The sequence below is a fragment of the Colossoma macropomum genome, unplaced genomic scaffold, assembly GCF_904425465.1.
Source record: "Colossoma macropomum unplaced genomic scaffold, Colossoma_macropomum, whole genome shotgun sequence".
Taxonomy (NCBI): Eukaryota; Metazoa; Chordata; class Actinopteri; order Characiformes; family Serrasalmidae; genus Colossoma; species Colossoma macropomum.
This window is the reverse complement of record NW_023494786.1, coordinates 27,707,614-27,713,257: the sequence shown is the minus strand read 5'-3', so window position 1 is coordinate 27,713,257 and position 5,644 is coordinate 27,707,614. Positions and strand designations below refer to the sequence as shown.

The following is a 5,644-nucleotide window of genomic DNA, read 5'->3' as shown; positions in this document are numbered from 1 at the left end:
AAAAAATCCCTTAAAACTGAATCTATATCTCTGATATTCACACAGTACTGTATCATTTTCATTTTGATGAACACAAATTTGAACAAAAAAGTGATCCTGCTTACTTTATTATTTGTTGCTGTACAATTCAGAAAAAAACATAGCATTAATACACAGCTATTTTAGCCATCTGTGAAATTGGGGCCAAACTGCTATTATGCATTCAGGTGACTGTTTGAGGACAGGAAACAAGAAAAGTACATGATGTAGTAGCAGGTCTCTAGTGTCATGACGGAGCATTCATAAACTGATGCTTGTATCAGACTCTCTCAGTTCTGTCAGAAGGAGCCTCAGAGTTTTCATACTTATTAATGCTTCTAGAAAACTACAGCTACTATTCAACAAACATGTAGGCATGAAAGTGTCCTAGTCTATTTACATACATAACAATTCAAATTCTACAAAATTATATAGAGTTATTTTATTAAGCAATATTGCTTACATCAGAACACTTTACCCAACTTTTGTTTCCTTTTATTTTTTTACAATTGCAGTGAAAACACAAGTGTTTTTTCAGCTGGTTTTGGAACACTGGAAAACATGAACCAATATGCCAATTCTACAACTGTTACGGAATTCTTCCTTCTTGGATTTTCAGGAGTTCCTCCAGAATATTATGCAGCAGTTGGAACTCTTCTTCTTTTCATTTATGTCATACTTGCAGTGGGAAATGTTTTTACTATTGCGTTTGTGGCTTATGAAAAAAGCCTTCAAAAACCGAGCTATCTTATCTTCTGTAATCTTGCTGCAGTGGATTTTGCTTTTGGGACAACTACAATGCCCAAAACCATTGCAAAGTACCTGCTTAAAGATGAAACTATAGCTTTCCATTCTTGCTTTATACAAATGTTTTTTGTCCATTATTTAGGGACTGTAACATCTTTTCTTTTGTTAGTAATGGCTATTGATCGATTCATCGCCATATGGAACCCCCTGAGATATTCTACTCTTGTTACAAACCATTCCATGGCAATTGTATGTGTAGTGTGTTGGGTGATTCCAGTCTCTTGGATGACAGTCATAGTTGTGCAGACCACAGCTGCACAATTCTGTGACTCCAATGTAATAACTCAGTGTTTTTGTGACCAAAACTCGGTAGCTAAATTGGCCTGTGGTGATTTAAGGGCTTCAAGGGTGTTTTTCTTTTATTATGGCTATGTTTGTTCTGTTGGTCCCCCTTGCTTTTATCATATTCTCCTACATAGCGATCATCCTCACTGTCTTAAAAATGTCTAATGTTCAAGCAAAGTACAAAACATTCTCTACATGTAGCCCTCAACTTCTCATCATATGCCTTTATTATCTGCCCAGAAGTGCCGTCTATATTGCTGATATAAAACTTCAGATGAGCAATGATGCTCGTGTAATGATCAGTATGTGGTATAGTTTGTTTCCCCCATTAGTCAATCCAATTATATTTTGCTTTAGAACAAAGGAAATACGAGAAACTTTAATAATGACATTAAGAAAAAGGAAGATCAGTGATCAACTGAAAGCTCCTTTTAGCTGAACTAAAAACAAAACTTTTGAGTATGTTACACAGATACACTGGAAATATTTTAGATTCCTTTTTCAGATGTTTATACCTGTTGAAAAACACATGGCAAAATACATGTTAGGAAAAAAAAAACACTTCTCATTCAGTTAAATTTTGCTCTATCTTTGTCCAGTCTGAGTGCTGCCATTTGTCTTTTTTCAATTATTTGACCAAAACTCTGTGTCTTATTGATTTTAAATACAATCACAATATTTCAACATTTTTTCAATATGTAATGAGCAATTCACAGACCAAGGCTTGTGAGACCACGTCTGTAAATTGCTCACTAATGCAAGCAATATGATCCAAAAATGTTGGGACAGGAGCAACAAAAGGCTGGGAAAGCTGTGTAATGCTAAAAAAAAACACCTGGTGGTTGATTGGCAACAGGTCAGTAACATGATTGGGTATAAAAAAGCATCATAGAGAGGCTGAGTCTTTCAGAAAGAAAGATGAGGAGGGGTTCGCCACTCTGTTAAAGACTGCAAGCAAATAGTGCAACAATTCAAGAATAATGTTTCTCAAAATAAAATAACAAAGAACTTGCTTTTCATCATCTACAGTACATGATAACATTAAAAGATTCAGAGAATCTGGAAATAATGGATGCTGTGTCCTCCAGGCTAAAGACCACTCAGCTTGTTATCAGTGCACTGTTCAAAAGCCAGTGTTCATGATGGTATAGTGGTGCATTAGTGCATATGACATGGTTGATGGGCACATCTGTGAAGGCACTATTAATGCTGAATGATAGATACATGTTTTGGTAACATATGCTGCCATCCAGATGACATCTTTTTCATGGTAGGCCCTGATTATTTCAGTAAGACAATGCCAAACCACATTCTACATATATTACAACAACATGGCTCTGTATTAAAAGAGTCTGGGATCCAAACTGACCTGCCTGCAGTCCAGACCTGCCAACCACTGATAACATTTGGCGCATTATGAAATGAAAAATATGACAAAGGAGACCCCGAACTGTTAAGCAGCTGAAATCCTATACAAAGTAAAAATGGGAAAACATTTCACTTTCAGAACTACAGCAGTGTCTCCTCAGTTCCCAAACACTTACAGAGTGTTGTTGAAGAAGAGGTGATGAAACACAGTGGTGACCATGCCCCGTCCCAACTTTTTTGGAACATGTTGTTGGCATCAAATTCAAAATGTGCATATATTTTTCAAAAAACAATAATATTTCTCAGTTTCAACATTTGATATGTTGTCTTTGTAGTATTGTCCTTTAAAAATATGGTTTACATGATTTGCATATCATTGCATTCTATTTTTATTTACATTCTGCACAGCATCCCAACTTTTTTGGAAATGGGGTTGTAGATTGAAGAAAAATCACCATAATGGTAGTCTAACTGTGTGTTGAATGTGAAATTACATGAGAGATAGTTTATTCATAATTGCTCATAGGAAGGTGCTCTCCATTATGCCAATTGCACAAAGTACCCAGCTCCACATCTCAGATACCACCACCAGTCCTGCAGCGAGTCCACTTACTATCCCTCTCTTTCAATCCTGGCAGGGGTGCAGGCGGCAGTGATGGGGAGGTGGCACAACAGGCTATCTTTCCCTCTAAGCTCAGGTGCTTACACTGCCGTTAATGACAGCCAGCTGATGCTGATCTGGCATTGGCAGCATGGGTGCAGAGAAGGGGTAGAAGGATAGGCAGCAGCATAAAGGATGGGTAAGCCAAAAGCTCACTTGTGAGAAAAAGGGACTGTAAAGTCTAGAAGCCATGGAAAGGTGGCCAGTTTCCATTTCATTTTCTTTGTGTTTTTAATGTGAAAATAAAATAGAACGCTTGCTACAGACTTCTCTCTCATGAAACGAAATAGCTGTAGGCATCTGTGTACATTTGCGTGTAGCCACAATATGTACTAACTGGCTGTAGACCACACTAACTAACTAAAGATTACAAATCCAAAAAAAACAACACTGTTCATTCATCCATCAATGAGAAGGCAATAGTAGTATTATGGAATATGTTTGGGATTACATGGACTGTGAAAAAAAGCAAATCTTCTAAAACTGAACTTATATCTCTGATATTCGCACAGTACTGTATCATTTTCATTCGTGATACACAAATGTTTAGTGATCATGCTTTCCTTTATTATTTGTGATACTGTACAATTCAGCAAAAAACATAGCATTAATACACAGCTATTTTATGCCATCTGTGAAATTGGGCCAAACTGCTATATGCATTGCGTGACTGTTTGAGGACAGAAAACAAGAAAAGTACATGATGTAGTAGCAGGTCTCTAGTGTCATGACGGAGCATTCATAAACTGATGCTTGTATCAGACTCTCTCAGTTCTGTCAGAAGGAGCCTCAGAGTTTTCATACTTATTAAGGCTTCTAGAAAACTACAGCTACTATTCAACAAACATGTAGGCATGAAAGTATCCTAGTCTATTTACATACATAACAATTCAAATTCTACAAAATTGTATAGAGTTATTTTATCAAGCAATATTGCGTACATCAGTGAACACTCTACCCAACTTTCGTTTTCCTTTTATTTTTTACAATTTCCAGTGTGTTTGACACACGAGGTTTTTTCGCTAGTTTGGAACACACTGGAAACATTGAACCAATATGCCAATTCTACAACTGTTACGGATTCCTCACTTCTTGTATTGTCAGGAGTCTTCCAGAATATTATGCAGCAATGTTGGACTCTCTTCTTTTCATTTATGTCATACTTGCAGTGGAATGTTTACTATTGCGTTTGTGTCCTATTAAAAAGCCTCAAAACCGAGCTATCTCTGTCTTCTGTAATCTTGCTGCACAGGTGGATTTTGCTTTGGAACAACCACACAATGCCCAAAATCAGTGCAAAGTACCTGCTTAAAGATGAACACTATAGCTTCCATTCTTGCTTTATACAAATGTTTGTTTGTCCATTATTTAGGGACTGTACATCGTTTCTTTGTTAGTAATGGCTATGAGCGATTCATCGCCATATGAAACCCTCTCAGATGTCTATCTCTCTTGTTACAAACCATTCCATGGCAATTGTATGTGTAGTGTGTTGGGTGATTCCAGTCTCTTGGCTGTCAGTGATACTTGTGCAGACTGCAGCTGTTCCCTACTGTGACTCCAATGTGATAACCCAGTGCTTTTGTGACCAAGTCTCAATAAGTAAACTGGCCTGTGGTGATTTAAGGCCTTTAATATTGTTTTGCTTTTCTATGGCTATGTTTGTTCTAATGGGCCCCCTTGCTTTTATCATATTTTCCTACATATCAATCATCATAACTGTCTTAAAAATGTCTAACGTTCAAGCAAGGTACAAAACATTCTCCACATGTAGCCCTCAACTTCTCATCATATGCCTTTACTATCTGCCCCGATGTGCTGTCTATGCTAATGATGTAAGAGGTCAAACAAGCATTGATATTCGCATTATGCTCATTATGTGGTATAGTCTGCTTCCCCCGTTGGTCAATCCAAATTATATTCTGCTTCAGAACTAAAGAAATACGAGAAATTTTGATGATGAAAATAAGAAAAAAGAAGATCAGTGGTAATCAGGCAGTTTCTTCAGGAGGAAAGATGCAGTAGCAGTACAGGATGTGTAGTTAGAAATATTTTTAGCATTTAGAATTTTCTTTTTTCTTGAAACTTTATGATAATTTTGTGATTTTCTCATAAATTGGCAAAATACTCTCATACATATATTTATTCCTGTCAGATATCCAGTCGGTAAGCATATTAGTTCTGACAACATGTTTACATTAAATCAGTAAAATGTCACTGACATAATGCAGTGAAATCTCTTATTTCTGATAAGAAATAACATGAGCGTTCTGCTCATGTTATGGAAATTTGTCCTATTACCATGATGACACAAAATTGTGTATTCACAGTCCCGGCCACAACATTTACAAAAACTGACGGCAGGCACAGGTTAGTCATGTCTGTAAATTTATAAAAGGGCTTTAAAACACCAGTTTGATCTACATTATATGTCTATATAATAAATATGCCAATGTTATAAAAAATGTAGTGTTACTGATGACACAATTGATTTGAGAGTCTAAG

The 5,644-nt window shown here is 36.6% G+C and overlaps 2 pseudogenes; both read left to right on the top strand.

Moving 5' to 3' along the window:
* Nucleotides 1–579: 579 nt before the first annotated feature.
* On the top strand, nucleotides 580–1,549 carry LOC118796814 (annotated as a pseudogene).
* Nucleotides 1,550–3,274: 1,725 nt separating this feature from the next.
* On the top strand, nucleotides 3,275–5,164 carry LOC118826429 (annotated as a pseudogene).
* Nucleotides 5,165–5,644: the final 480 nt, after the last annotated feature.